At 41.1% G+C, this 16,491-nt stretch overlaps 1 long non-coding RNA gene across 3 annotated transcripts in view; it reads right to left on the minus strand.

Moving 5' to 3' along the window:
* Window positions 1-16,491, minus strand: part of LOC311443804 — an 18,413-nt gene continuing 1,922 nt past the window's right edge. The window contains exons 2-6 of one of the 3 annotated variants that reach the window (XR_014697504.1): window positions 15,584-15,646; window positions 7,348-9,882; window positions 6,751-6,816; window positions 5,081-5,239; window positions 1-167 (exon numbers count right to left, since the gene is read on the minus strand). This is a non-coding gene — a long non-coding RNA (uncharacterized lncRNA). Of the gene's footprint in view, window positions 168-2,231; window positions 3,064-5,080; window positions 5,240-6,750; window positions 6,817-7,347; window positions 10,927-15,583; window positions 15,647-16,491 lie in introns of those variants that run through there. The other 2 variants (XR_014697505.1, XR_014697506.1) reach the window with 2 other exon arrangements.

Here is a 16,491-nt window from a genome sequence, read left to right on the forward strand (position 1 = left end):
TGAGAATACAGAATTATATTTGAGATGGCAGAAGCTGAGCAAATTTAAGCCCTTTGATATTTTGTGCTGTATCAGGGCTAAATATTCTCACCCATCAGCAGTTAGCCACTCTTAAGCCAGACAGTAGAACAGGACAGGCTGCTTCTGCCAGTCTCACAGGGCCCCTTCTGAAAAGAGGAAAAAACAAACAAACAACAAAACAAATAAACAAGCCAGCCACAACAAAAGCAGACCAGTATGTTCCAGGATATTGCTCAGCAGCCGCCATTGTGTGTGTGATTTTGTAACTACACTACAAACTTCCACAGGACTGTAACTCAGCCCTTATAGATTTCTGCCCCCTTCACCTGCTCCATACCCTTTCTGTAATCATTCCACTAAAGACAACAAAGAGTTTGAGAGTCTGAACCAAAACTTGCCTTAATAGCAGCCAACTCCCCTCTGCCTTCCAGGAGTTTGGGTTTGCAAGTTAGAGGAACGTAACTGTAACTAAGGTGCAAATCCCATATTGCTGTGGGCCTCCCAGCTTTGCACGAATTTCACATTTTCACAGACTTCTGTGAATTCGAAAATTCCATTTTCAGTGTAAGGAATAGACAACAAATACATGCCCTGACTGCAGCACATTTTCTGCTGATTTACTGACTGTACATAAATACTACAGTGTAATTGTCATTTTTAACCACAAAAAGAGAAAGCTGTATGCTTAGGAAAATAATTCAAGGAACATCTGAGAATTTCATTAAGTCTTGTCATCTCTTCCACGTACTTCAGCAAATGAGGCCTATTACTGAAGGGGTGAAGTGCAGCCAACATCGTTTTCTCTCCTCTCCCCACCACATGGGTTAGGCCTTTGCCATGCCTGACAGAGCCTGAGGAGGTGGGGTGAGCGTGCACATCAGTCCAGCTGGTACCATGCTAAGGAGAGATGTGAATCTCCAGTTCCTAGAAAGCTGCTGCCAGTAGGGTACAACGTGAGGGCAGCGACAACGCACAAGCACAGCTCCACAAAACAGACTGTAACTGCCCCGTTCTTGGCTCTTTCAAAGCCAGGAAAGAAACCACAACCTCCAGGCCCTTGCAGGGCTGCCAGATGCTTCCACCAAAGCGTATCACAGCCCAAAGGGCTCCCAAGTACCTTGGAAAGGCTTTCATGTGAGCACAGCTAATAGTGCCCACGGTCCAAAGGTGAAAGACAGATCACCACAGCCTGCGTAACAGCAGGCATGGTTTAATTTCTATTTTGCTTTAAAAAAATAACACAAAGACTATGAGGAAGTGATTGGTTGCCTAAGATGGTGGATCATTTTGTAATAATGGTAGATAAGCAAAATTCTAACAAAATGTCTGCGAGAAGACATAAAATAAATCCATGAAGCAGCACTTTGAACAGCAAAACAAGCTGGAACAAATTTCCAGACAGGCAAAGCTTTCCATGCAAGAGCTGGTTTCAAAGTCCAAGAGTCTCTCTAGGGAAGAAACAACACTCAAAGTTTGAAAAAACAAAACAATAACAACAAATGTTCTGACTACTGCAAAAAGTAGTAAAAACTTAGTTAAACTTAGTAGTCAAAATTCAGTAAATTTAGGAAGCTGGAGAAATGAGTTGCTATAAATTCGTAGATGAGAAAAAGAAATTAAAATAGTGGACATACCTATACATATGCAGAGAGATACAAAACCAAATGCATGTTCTTTGGCTCGGTATATCTTTGGGATCAAATTGCAAATAGCATCTGAATAAGACCCTGTATCTCTCACTGTGTTTTCCCCACAAAACTATTCTCTCTCTCTCATACATGCTGGGAGACAACAGAGCTTATTCTGGGGAGGAGAAAGGAATGGGAGAAGGATTTCTGGCCGTCTGAGGCAGGAGCTATGTGTGCCAGGCAGTCACAGTCACAGAAAATGGGGGCTCAGAGGCTGGAGTACAGGAGCCCTGGGGATGCTCTAACCTGTAGGTGCATTTGAGTTGACAGCCAGCCAAGAACTGCGTGAAATTCCCTGTTACTTCCTTTTACTGGTCTTATGCTAAGTGTTGCTAAGCTGTACCTGGGAACCGGGCCAAATCAGCTTGGGATCTTTGGATGAAAGGCATTATAAAAAAATCCAGAGTATTACCCATGTGGAAAGCAACAATATGAATTAAATGAATGTGCAAAGTAGCAGGATTTGTTTTTTATTACATTTTACTAGGCAAAATATAAAGACAGACTAAAGAATTGCTCCATGTGAGGAAAACTACATCTTTCTGCCTGGGTTTCTAAGAGGAAGAGTCATTAACGCAGTGTATCATTACCAAAACTGACACCTGAAAACACACATTTTTTAATAGACTAGAGCCAACAGGGAATGGCTCTGAAAGTCGTTTTCCTCAGATAGCATATACAGATCTGTGCTACCAAGAAGTGAACACCACTTCATCTATTATCAGTCGGCATTTATGACAAAGAGCACCCATGTAGGTTAGAGATCTGCTCTGAACCAACAGCTCTCATCATGAAGGTAGAGTCCAGCCTGACTGTTTCATTTCTGGACACAGTTATGACTTTCCACTATATACATGGCTTGCCTGCAACAGAAGTTCTCCCTTACAGAGTTCAAAGTATCTCCCGCAGAGAAAGTTTACCTAACCTGACCGTGCACTCCACATCCTGCTTGCGCCTGATCCAAAGCGGACCAGACCCTACTGTGAGTCAGGGAGTCTCAAACCTCATCCAGGCCCATGATTCTCCAGTTTGGGCTCTGTAAGTCACCCTTCAGCCCTCAGCATCATTTCAGTCCATGGGGGAACACCCACTGTCTCCAGGTAGCATGGTGTCGTGGCAAGAGGGTAGTGTCTTAGAAAAAAAGATAGGGACATTCTCCAAAATACGTAGGAACACTACAGCATGGGATGTTAACTCTGTACTTAGTGCGTCTTGACTTGAGAATTACTGTTCTTGAACTGGAAATCTGATATATTAACACTTCCAACATTACTTTAATAGGTCATTATTATCACCTTGCTGGAACTGAACTCTTTCAGGCAATCAATAAATACATTTATCATCAGAAAACATCCTGCAATGAAAAATGCTTACAGTTAAATATAACACCTTTGCAAAATTATTTTTCCCCCCCTGAAAAATTCAAAGCTTAATACTAATGGCCATTCTTTACTGAAGACAGTTACAGAAGCGGAAAGAATCATCTACTTGGAACCCAAGCTTCAGTGCCATGTGAGCTCTCACCATCCCTGCTACAGACCTTCACCAGCATCATCTATATTCACCTGGCCTTCCTGCCTTGGTTTCCCCAAGCTGCGCAAGGGCTTATTTTGTTGTTGTCATTCCTCCCCCCACCCCAAGTCCCAAAGCCAGTCAAAACTGTGCCAAGCCCTCACTAAGGAGGCAAGAGAAATCAACCCTGCCCTGTAGTTCTCTCAAGCTAATTTCAGACATGATGTAATGAGTGGGTGGTAACAATACAGCAAGGCAGGACAGGAGAGAAAGGCCCAAGCAGCGCTGTTGCTATTAGAAGGAAACTGAGCAAAGAGCAAGTGCAAGAGAGAATAAAACAAAGATCCTTTCATTCTTCAATAACATGGTATTTTGTTTACACACATACAAGACAAGGAAGGGGAAGCAAACACTTAGGTATCTGGTAGGTGTTTGGAAGAAACGAGTTTCCAGAAAGAACTTACTAGGCAGGGATACAACCTTTGTCTTGCTAGACCAGCTAGCTCTGTGCAGTGTTACATGAAAAAAGGAGACGGCAGGAACAGACAGTGCAGTGCAGCAGAATTGCCAGCAGGACAGACCGGATGGGAAATTCAAAGAACTGAGACACAGCAGCAAGCAAGAAATAGGTCTGCAGAGTCTTGAAGAGTCAGCTTGAATCTGATGGAGTAAGGAACAAAAAAAAGGGCACAAGGTGGAAAGCCTGTGTGACTGAAAGGGCAGCAAGGTGTTTCCCAGCAGGTGCTTGCCCCTGGGTCTGAAGATAATTGCATTTGCCTCTGTCAAATTGGGTGTTCATGCCAGATAGGAATATAGATGAGATACCGATTCTTTATGTAATTTCTCTTTTCTGTCTTTTAAGATTTATCCATGACAGAAGATACTGTACTTATTCTGGACTAAGTGGAGGAAAACCAAACCAAAATAAATAAATAAATATTCTGCCCTCTCTGTTCCTGTTCAGCCCTGCTGACCTTGCTCAGTACAGCCTGAATTGCTGCACTTCCTGATCTCTCAGGTCCCGATTTTGTCACTTCCTTGCACTCGCGCAATTTGTGTGTGTGTTAAGTCTGAAGGTTTGCTGGCAGCAAAGGAGAACTTCAAATCCAGACACTTCTCCTGTTTACTTGCTGTGTGCTCTTATCTACTTTTGGATATGAATGCAACCTCAAACTGGAGAGGCTTACAAGAACAGAGTTTTCACTTCCTTTCAGAAGCTTTTGGCAAATTCTAAGAGCTGAAAGCTAATTATTTTGGCACAAAGAGGCACCAAAGAATCTTTTAACTATGGCATTCCTGTATAAGGTTTCCTTGACACTTTTGTCTGAGAGAAAGAAGAAAGAGTAGTAATAAAAAGCCCACATTTATCTTTTTGAGATACAGAACAGCTTCACTACAAGAAGAAATTAAATAGGCAAGAGTTCTTCAGGTTGGGAAAAAAAAAAAAAAAAAAAAAAAAAAAAAAAAAAGAGAGATGACCGCAGAGGGAAACGATAGCTATAAAATCCTGAATGGAGAAGGTATATACAAAATAATTGTTCACATTCTCTTACAGTATAAAAGCTGAGGGGGCATCCAACAAAGTCATTAAGCAGCAGGTTTAAAACAAACACCCAAAAGGAAGTATTCTTTCATCCCGCCCATAATTGCATAGTGGCAGTCATTGCCTTAAGAGACTGTGGAGACTGAAAATGGATTTTAAAAGACATTACGTAAATTCATGGGGGACAGTGTGATCAATAGGAAATAAAATAGCTAAGATGAAATGTTGGGGTTTTCAAATCCTTATCCTGCTGATTTCTGAAAGCCAAGAGGATACACCAAGCCAAGATTATTTTACATGTATACTTTTTCCTCACCTCTAACCATCTGCCACTGGCTGATCCTGGAAACAGCATGGCAGTTCCTGTTACTCAGTGCAGAGCTACAAGGACGAGTGTTGCACATCAGTAATGAGCAGTGAACGGTTCTCTGCATTCTCCTGCTTGGCTCTTCTTTATCTTCTGGCAGGCTTCCTCCTAGGGTAGGAAATACTTTTGGCAGAGCTTCACAATCCAACCCTCCTCCCATTTTCCCTGCTGCAACCATACTAATAATTGTGCAGAGAGAGAATATTGCACTCACTCTTTCTAGTTAAGTGCAAATTTCAGATTAAAAAAAAAATGAAAAATGTAATTCTATGTTTTCATATTTAATTGTAGCCTCTGTAGCTCATATTGAGTTTTCAAAGGGTAGAAAACGCAGCTGTCCTCCATTCTTGGTCAAAAAGCTCCCCAGTCCCCAGTAATGATTTGATACTCTCCACAAAACAGTAGAGACAAATTAAGGCCATCAAACAACAGCTCTCCATAATCAAGTGAAAGTAACAATTTACCTCAGACAGCAAAAAGACGAGGAAAAATACAAACAAAAGAAAAAAAGAAATTACCACGCTGAAGTTACTCAGTTTCATTTTTAAAAAGTAACTTTAATAAAAGATTTTATATTCACTATTTATGAGACAAGAATTTACAATTATGATTATGCCCAGCTTTTTTTAAAAAGCTGTAATAATGCCAATTCTCTTCCAAACAACTTCAGAACAGTCAGAAACATTTTCAAACTTTAATTATTCCCTATTCAGCTAAATCTATTGTGTTTGCAAGGAAAGTCCGACTGAACTGCGACTTTGTGCCAGCTATTTCCCATGTCACAACATGCTCATTTGTCACCCCAACACTTCTCCAGCTTTGCGCAACACTTACTCTACAGCCTGCCCGTGCCAAGGGCAGGCAGCTTGTCCCTTACCCCCCAGCTGCCCTACTGCTGCCCCCTTCAATCTCCCCTTCCTCCCAACCCATATTCCTCCTGCTCCCTCATTTTATCATCTAGCAGCAGGGCAGAAAGGAAATAGAGAAGAAAGCAGCAGAGAAAGGGGGAGGGAACAGGACATGGTGGGTGATCGGTGCTGGGCACAGACTTTACGCATACACAAGAGAGGATTGAAAATTCAAGGGGAAGACCACAAAAGCCTAGTGATGGTCCAGCACAGCAGAAATACCCGATGAGCCGCTGATGACTCAAGGTTTCCATAGCACTTGTATTCTCAGCTTTGGAGCACACTAAACAAAAAGTACAAAGCAAGTGGTACTTGCACTAAGGCAGGGGGGTCCTAAGTAGTTGCCCAGTGCTACTACAAACTTGGTTCCCCTGGGAAGAAAATTGCCAGTACTGGACTGGGCCTTTTATGGGTTAGTATCTCAGTGCCAATGACTTGGATATTCCTACCAGAACCATGCAGCCCTTTTGTCCCTCTCCTCAGTTCCTGCTTGCATTAAGCAACACAGACAGAAGAGAAAGTAAAACTGCAGGAAAACAGAACTAAGTGAAAAGTAAAACAGGGGAAAACACTTGAAAAAGTAGTTCTGAAAAACATAGATCAGAAGGTAAACAAGCACAGAAAGAAGCACAGTTCTGATGAGACTCCTATTTTTTAGAGAGACAGAACTACACAAAATTTATAAATTATTCAACTGAAACCATAAATTACCCTTTGATACTCATGCTTCAGGTAAGTTCCTGTTATGCAGCAAGCACCCACAGTCACCTTATAAATCTAAAACGAGCATAAAGGTAGAAGATAACATTCTTAACTTACTAACTTTCTTAATTTAAGAATTATCACCAATATATATATATTTAGCTATCAGATTACTTAACACAAAAATTAATAACATATTAAAGAGTATTAAAGCACACCACTTCAGACCTACAGCAACTAAGGAAAAAATAACCTCAGTCTCCCAAAAAGAATTTCAGTGAAATAGATACTTCAGTTAATGGGCTTTGACTGCGGGCATTTTTGCTCTAGGCAGTTTAGCCTGGTGCACTTTGAGCTTAATTCTCAGAGGTATCAGTCACTTGAAGCTCCAGATGAACCCAACAGGATCAGGACCAGCTGCCCTGAAATGGTTAATCAAACAGAGGCATACAAAAATGTGAATCCACCAAAGCTTTGACAGCTGGAGATTCATCTGTAGTAAGGCTAAAAGAGCAGCAACAGCAGGACCCTAAGATCCAAGGACACCCTCTGTACCTCTGACAGAGTAATAAATAGCAAGGCTATTGCTCTGACAGTGATACCCACCACTGAGCATATTATTTTCCAAATGTGGCACAAGTTGCAACACACAGCACTCCAGCACGAAGAAGAGCAGTCCCTGGGCCTGAAGAGAGAGCAGGACAGCACCTGTAGCTATGTGGGTTGTGGCTCCTGCAAGGAATGCTGCTATGGCTGGGGCATTCCTCATTAATTAAATACAATCCCTAGGCTGCCAGCCAATTATCCCTATAACCCTCCTGTGGCTATGTTTGAAAACCTATGGTCAAACAAGGGATACACGGAGAGCTTAGAAGGTGAGTAAACTCAGATTTAAAGTCTTGCTGCGTACCAGATAAAATGATAATATTTTTCTTGCTCATTTACTATTTCCAAAACAAAAGCAGCAGAGGGTATCTGTTATCAAGCTGAACTCTTACTTCCTGTCTCACAAAGCTGCAGCTCACTTGCAGAGACTCAGAAGGCTGTCCCTTGGCCCTGCACCCAGGCTCCGGTACCAGCACACCCACAGCACCCCAGGATACCAGCAGCCGGTGATGTGGCAAACAGGGAGGGCAGTAAAACAAAGTAGGGCAGCGCTAGAGCAACATTACGGAAAACTGCTGTGCTCAGTGCAAGTATAACATAAACTTTTGCAGTCAGCACACCTCTTTCCTGAAGTACAAAATGAGAATCTTATCTTTTTCAAAGCTTTTCTTGAAACACTACACAGAGCTGTCTGTGTACAAGCATTATATTCAGCTGTTCCTTTTCCCAGTAGATAGTCAAAAGAGTGCTATCTAATTTCATAGACCAGGGCTACACTATGGTTTCTGTCTCAAAATGGAATTTTCCCCTAACTTCATTAAAATGAAAAAAGTCCATCTAAGAAATGAGACTGAGGTTAATGAATGACTTACAAGCTTTAGGTTTTTGCTAGCTGTTCTTTCCTACTGAGATCTATTTTTTCATCATAGCCTAATCATTAGTTTCACAGAGGTATAGAACATACACGTGCTCAACTGGCAGCTGGCAGTGGCCACATCCTGCCTCCTGCCAAAATCCACTTCTGGGGATCTAAACAGGCTCAGTAAAAATCCTCACTTTGCGACTGCTCTCCAACCAAGAAAGCAGGCAGAAACAATTCTGTCACAGCCAGGTCTTTCCACAGACCCTGCTTTCATGTTAATTTTTATTTATTGGCACAGAGGAGTTTCCTGCATCATGGGCTGGAAATTGCCTCTGTTGCATTTCCAAAAGACATCGAAGGATTTCGGTATCAGTCACTGTGTCAGGCAGGCCATAAACCAAATTTTAACAGACAATAGCGAAAAAAATCCTGAATCATGAACTAGTATGACAGAAACTCAGTCCTCCCTTTGAAAACACTATTGTTTATTGCTGCCAAGGTTGATGAAACTATAAGCGAACTGCTTTAGCAGACCCCATAAATTTACATGTGTCAATACTCTGCATTGTTAGTTCTGGAGATACGTGAAAAATGATTAAGATCAAAAGTAGGTGAGCCTCAAATATAGCAGCTGAATAAAAACTCAGTGATCTCTGTTGGCTTCTCCAACAGGTTCCCATGCTATTTGAATCTTGGACAGGGGAAATAAACATGACCATTTTCAGGGATCTCAGTGGAGAAAGTGTAAGAATTTCTGGTTTCAAGGTCTAGGGGCTATTTGCTACTCCCTCAAGAGGACCAGACCTTTATCCAGTGGCTCGAGCCATGCCAGATGTCCACCCCAAAATCCTGGGAAAATGTCAAACACCTAGCCTGGGTTTGACATTATCCCATTCCCATTATGGGCAGACTGGAAGAAGCTCTCTGGATGAGCTCAGATTTGGTTTGGGATTTTAACAAAGTGAAACTCTTCTGCCCAACCATGGTTACAGGCATGTCATAGAGCTCTAGTTAACAAATTACTAATTTGTGTGAAAGTCAAGCATTCTGTATCTTATCAAAAACAAAAGAGGTGAACATAAATGACCAGCAAGACTGAGAATCAATGATGCTTTTGTATTACTTGTGTTCTTGCCAATAATTTGGCTTAGTGCCAAATATTAATCCCAACTGTTAACAGTCATACAAACTAACTCACATCCAAGGTACTTCAAATGGTTTAAGTGTTTTATTCTCAATCACTGAGGGAGAAATTAAAGTCAAATTAGTATGAGTCAAAGGCATTTTTGTCACTGAAAATCACAGTTGACTGCTGTGTGCCTCATTTTCTTCACCAGTAAAGAAGGCATAATTTTGACTATTGGTTATGTTTGATTTTTTTTTTTTTTCCAGAACTTTTACACTTACTGCCTTTTTAAGTTGAATTAAGTGACAATTGCAGTCTGGTCTTAAATGACTTATGCAGGGCCAGACATTGAGTATACGGCAGAAATGAGAACAGAACCTCTATTTTCTTACTTATAAATCATGAGCTCTAACCACTCTTCAGTGCTGCCTCCCTTACTGAAATAAGAAACCATAAATGCAGGCAGTTCCAGTTTTCAGATTATATGATCCCAGCCTTCCTCTTTTGTTGTTGCTCATTCATCCTTTTTATGTAACTGTTCCCTTAGCTGTGAAAAAAACATAAAGGTCAACTTGACACTGAACTGTATCATTTGGAAGAATTATCAAAATTGTGGAAAAAGCTTAACAGATCGTCACCCATTCTCTTGATTTTGGGGAGACAAGATGTTTTAACATTATTCTAAACACAGTTGCTCCAGTGAACTACACTCAAAACACTTTTGCTATCAATTTTTCTGCCTACGATTGTGTGTGCTACAGGGGGAAGCTGTAGATAAACAGCAGAGCCTTGCTAATGATTGTACATAGGGTAAAAGTAGGGTCAGATAGCGGTGCTGTTGTATTCAGTAAATTCAATGGATCCACTTTATATCTCGCCTTGCTGTAATTGCAGTCGTATTACTTTATTGACTTTTATGCTAATATAATCCAAAATATCCCCACTTATAGACTGTTTCTCCTAGTCAAAAATCTCTTTTGAGTATAGTAAAACTACATTGAATGTATCATTATTACTACAAGAAGCACAAAGAAACTAAAATAGAAGACATACCAAGAATACACCAAGTGCTGTATCTATGTTGTCTGTTTTGAACTGTGTTGTTAGCATTGTATTTGGGAAAGGAGCAACCCAAATGCTGCACTAGACCAGAAGTTTCATGAGGATCTGTGCATCAGTTATGCTGAAAACACCTTTCTCATCATAAGCCCTCTTTTACTGTAATTAAATGCTTCAAGAAAACAGTAACTTTGTGAAAAAATAATTTTAGGGGAATAGCAAAAATTCTGAGACCACCTGGTGTCATTTCAATGTTTTCCCTTCAAAATAATTTTTCAGTACTGGACCAGGCAGCATAGTGCCTACAAATACTACAGTACAATACATCATATTACAGTACAATAGAGACTAAATTAAAACAGAAGTTTAAATCGATCCATAACGCATATATTTTCTGAAAGCTTCAATTTCGCTGCAAATAACAAACTAAATTTCACAAAACTCGGACGAGATCTCTTCTTCCAGTATGCATCACGGAATTTCCTGTTTTTCCTTTTCTCTGTGCTGAGCCGGGAGTTGGGTGGGCGCAGTCCTGCAAGGAGAACATGGCAGGAAGACTGCTTGTGGGCTCGCTGCGATGGGAGACATTTGCAGCTCAGGCTAGAGCTCAAGTCACCTAACTTTCACCACGCTTGCTCTCGAGCTGGCACGCTCTCGTCCTTCTCAGCTGCCGTCAGCGTGCTCATCGGGCAAAACTGAGGAGGAGGAGGTGAAAAGCAGCATGTGGCAATGCCAGGCTGCGCGGCTGCAGTGGGAGAGCTGCCGAGGCCTCAGCTCTGCAGTGGCACAGCGGGCAGTTCCCACAGCAACCCGCAGCTCCCGGCCGCCTCTGCGCAGGCAGCACCGAGCTGGCAGGCTGCTGCTGAGCATGTCGGAAATTCTGCAAGAAAGGTTACCAACTTCAAACAGATGGAGATTACGCTCCAACAGGGCTGCAGCTAGTCCTAATGCGGCCAACCTCTGCCTCCCCACAAAAAAAAAAAAGAAAACATCTCAGTGCAGAACCGTCCCCTACGTTGCACTCAAACTGTGCAGACGCTGCAGGTCCGTGATTAAACCCCAGGGTACACCGCAATTCTCCTGCCACTCCCAGCGGGGACATGGGAGCTTTGCTGCTTTGCAAGCTTTTCCTTGTCCCCACTGACATTTGCATGCGTTTCCAAAAGGTTATTCCATCTGAGTGGCAGCTGGTCATCACACACATACACAAATTAAATTAATTTAATATCAGATTTTGTTAGGTTTGCATTTCAGAATAAACATAATTTTGCACCAGAACAACAAGCAATGTGAAATGAGATTTACAAATGTGCTGGTACAAGCTGGCACATGAGCCAGTTGCAGATGATTGATATGATGACTGACACTATAATTTAGCTTTTTATGCAGCTTAAATGAGCACTCAATTCCGTGCCCTTTAATCACAAGGTGGCATTTCATCTCATAAGTAGTCAGCTTTAGTTCAATAAAAGAAAGAGTGCCCAACAGGAACAGGCAAAGTAGGATGAGGCCTCAAAAAAAAAAAAAAAAAAAAAAAACAGATCAAAAGCATTATTTGAAAAATGAAATATTAATACAGGCAAGGCTTCCAACTAAATGTTTCCTTTGGTATTTGCTCAAGTGAATGTTATACCTCTAGTGGCAGTAGAAGTGAATTACTTAGTATAATGACTGGAAAATTCGGACTACAGTTAAGTAGTTTCTACATCTTGGATATAGGTATGTACACACAAAAACGTACGTCACTTTTGAAAAATGAAATCTTAAATCCCCATGTCGGTAATTCACACAGCTCAAAGCCTGACAGTCAAGCAAGAGACATGAGTAGGCCTTTCCAAGTTAAATACTGTAATTTGTCCAAATAAAATGACAGAACACAGACTCACACCCTATTTGGATGTGCCTATGGCTTCTGCTTAAGTTACCAGATATGTCCATTACCTACTCTCAAAAGAAAGTTTGTTATAAAAATGCTAATGTACAGTTTGTCCCTTCAGGCACAGGGGAGGGCAAACTGGACGCTACAGCAGTGCTGGAAGACACATTACACTTGAGAGGGAGGTGTAAGGCAAGACTGATTTGCACCATGACAGTGCCGGGAGTCTGTCTGTGGACACCTATCTCCTCCCAAATCCAGCTGTGTTGACACAAGAGTCCTCCCCCAGTCTGCCCAGGGGCTTGTGAGCATTGCCCTGCAACAGGTTACCACCCCTCTGATCCGGATATACTCGTTCTAACACTCCCTAACCTATTTCAGTGATTATCAGCTGGGCCAACGAACCCTTATTACTTCAAATGTTAGGCCACGGTTGCACAGACATTTTTGCTTCCCTGCAAAGCAAGCTCCAGCTATTTCTACTCCCCAGTCTTTGGCTATGCTTTTCAACCTCTGCATCTCCCCCCCACACCCGCCTCCCCCCTTGATCTATGCACTATTTCCTGGATTTTTATAAACTTAAATTGCTTTTTTTTGTTTGCTTTTATTTTGTTCTGTTTCTAAGTTGGATTCACACCATGCCCGATTTGCTTAACTGAATGTTAAGGTCTGTGCTGACACAATGGAGGTGATGGCAAGTGGCTGGAAAAAATGGCCATGAGGTTCCTACATCAAATTTGTCTCCAGAAGAAATGTTTGTAGAACCATGGCCTGATACCCTGTAATCCCCTTCTGAATTTGTCCTCTGGAAACTATGTGACTTGTTTTACAACCACCTAATTTACAATCTCAATCTCTTATTAGCATCATGCTCTCCAGATCCACCACTCAGTCTGATCTCCACAAAGTTTTTTTCAGGCCTGGGCCTTCATCTAAGTAATTCAGGATGTGGCTATTGCTGAGTTGTACCCTCCCATACACAGTTCAGAATATGTCAAAGGCAGCTTGCTTCTAATGCCTTGGAGTCAAAGGAATCAGTAATACCAGATGGAGAAATAAACTCTAACCTCTGTGTATGTAATCCAGGTACTGGTAGTACCTGTGCTGATGGTGTCATGTTCAAGTCAGTGCCTGCAGATTACCTACACTGTAAACTCTTCAATTACTGGAGGCAGTAAAGCCCAAATCCAAAGCTTTTTGAATTGCCAGGTCAGAGATCAACTCTGGCCCACATGCCTCCCAGATTTCTTTTTTTCTGCAATGTGTTTGCAAAGTACCAAAGGCTGCACAAAGAAAATCTGCCAGCAGCAATAACACCTGCTTGTTCTCAGCTCCTGGTTTTTTGAAAATCCTTTGTCTTTGTCCTGCTGGCCATAATAAGGAACGAGTACAACAGGAAGGACGAGTGGCTTCCAGAGTAATTCCCAGCAGAAAGGAATAGGCTCCATGAGGGAGCCTAGAGCAGGTCTTGGCGCCATGCTCAAGAAACAGAGCATGCAATGTAAAGAGTCCTTCAGAGAGGAGGCAGGATCAGAAAGAGAAGGACAAATGGTACTTGTGGTCAACTTTTAAAGTCAAATCTAAACATAGGTATTGGCTAGCAAAGTAGCAAAGCCTTCAGTAAGGCTGCCCTGTCTCCCCTCTGTATAGCTGCACAAAGACTTAATAATTTGCACATGTAGAACGCTTGAGCAGCAGAGGTGCAAAATGGATTGTACTGAGTGAAGCCTTTAATAAGATTTTGATAACAATAATTTTTATGTTAATCTCTGAAGAGTTTGCTTTTGTAACATTTAACTGATAAGCGTATAATCTAGTTTTAATTTAATCTCTGCAGGTGTTTCCCAATGGTAAATGTTAAAGTTTTATTGCTTCCTTAGGCAGTAATAATAGGGAAAATCACTGTGAGGCTCCTACTTGTCCATTTGTCTGCAGATAGCATCGTATTTTATAATAGCCGTAAATCTGTCAGGCTGACCTCTTACTTTTGAGATGACATTATTAATAAGTGTCAAAACTGAAGTAAACATGTTTGGAAGGAAAATGAAATAGAGATGTTATTAGAGGTCTAATGAAACAACTGTTAACTGCCTATTTCCGAGAGATGTGTGCGCACATCCTCGAAAGAAGCAGAGACCATGCTGAGTTTGCAGCTTTTCGATGAGCAGGACAATGAAGATTCTCAGCAGGGTCCTACAGACAACGCAGAAATAGATCCTACACTTCATAAAGATGATGACTGTCTATAAAACTCTGAACGTTTGCTCTCTCTGAGGTTTCTAAATGATTATAAATACTGTGATGTCTAAGACCCAATTATGGCTTCTTTTATACAGCTTCACAGAACAAAGCATATGTCAAGAACTCCTACATGAATAACCATAAGCCCAGACACAAAGTGGAAAGAAGTGAACCCTGGTACCTGTCTGAAGTACAATACAAGTATACTTTGTGCAAAATTCACTCAGTATAAGACATGAGCCAGACAAATGAATGCTTAGATCTCACACTGGCCTTATTCTCAAGAAATGAGCGTGCATGAAACCTGCCCTTGTTTAGTATTTTAAACTGAGCTATGCTTTAGGCTATACTTTTCCAAATCATTTTATCTATTCTGCAGCAAATATGGTTTTCTGGCATGCTGTACTCACAATAGGCATGTCTCAGGGGCCATTAGTAGGGGCACAGAGCTAAGGTAAAGGACTTCTAAGCTGGAACTGGCTTGCTTCCAGACAGTCTGCAGCATGGGCAGTGGGAGCTTTGAGTTGTCTTTACTCTCTTGTATAGACACGTCCTGAAAAGGATTACACTTTAACAGAGGTTTAGATATTTCCTCAATGGCATTTAGATATCTGGCTCCCAAGGTCCACATTATTAGTCATAAAAACAAACAGTCTAACCCCTGACACAAAAAAATACACGCTAGTATGTTGAAGTCCCAAGTGACGTAAAATGGGAATGCAACATGCTGCCACTGGGGGGTGGAAATTTGAAAAGTTGCCACAGAAGCAAGGCGAAAAACAAACCACAAGTTTTAATAGGTGAATTGAAGGCAAGAGAACTGCTTGGACAGTTAGGCTGAACAATTCTTGCTTCTATTGTAAATCACAATGTGTACACTGCTTTAAGGTGGTAGGTTGAATACAGTATTTTCTTTATTTGATAGTCTTTTAAAAGGAAAAAAAAATATGAAGTTTTGTTTGTTTGTTTTAATAAATAGGTATTAATTATAAAAAAAATCAAATCATTTTCTACAGAAAGACAAGATAAAAACATAACATGGGTGTGAATGGAAATAATACAGATACGTCACCTCATTTCCTGAGGTATTTGAAAGGCGAAGTGGATTTTCACTGCTGTGCCATGGCGAAGGCAACTGTCAAGAAAAACAAAATTCACTAGGGTTATACCAATTATTTCAAAAACAGAGGTATTACAGTTTGCTTGGAGGAAGCACGATCCTTTAAAAACAAAACTATTCATTATTAAGAATTAAATGTATTACAAGCTATGGGTAAGACAAAAATACATTAAATGTGCTGCACTCCTGTCTGCACACCAGTTCTTTTCCTATCAGACTTTGTAAAAATACAATTTATTTAGTGTAACTGCTTCAGACTGAGAATTCATTAAAGGAGGCCCCCTCATAAACTGTATTCAGTGAGCCTGTCCAACTGCACAACAGAAACACATTTGCCAGTGTTACAGGCATACCAGACTAGCAGTAAATACAATTATCTTTCTGCCATGACAGTTAACGTAGAGTTTTTTGCTACACAAGTGTGAAAACTACAGGAATCAGGCATAATGCTGTGTTTCTCACAACTTAAGAAAATCTTCTCCTCGATAAATGAGTTGAGAATCTCCCATATAAAGTATTTAAACAGATGGATAATCACCACAGCAACCAAAAACACTTCCACAGAAGTCATTCAGGAGCATTCTGCATTTGCAGACTCCAGTCTCAGGTTTCTGGCTGCAAGTAGGCCATATTTTATGTAACAGAAGGCTAGCCAATGATTTTAGGTAACTCACACTCGTTTCCACGGTAGGTAAAAAATTAAGAGGCCAAACATAAGCTACAGAAACTGAATCTTTTTACTCAGATTAAGCTTAAAGTGACCTGACAAACTTGTCGCAGATTCTCTCCTGCATTTTATGTCTCTACTCCTTTGGGACTGTCTTTCTGATTTCCTCCTCATCCACATTTTTTTCTTCTCT

This window comes from Aythya ferina (genome assembly GCF_964211825.1).
Source record: "Aythya ferina genome assembly, chromosome: 13".
Classification (NCBI taxonomy): domain Eukaryota; kingdom Metazoa; phylum Chordata; class Aves; order Anseriformes; family Anatidae; genus Aythya; species Aythya ferina.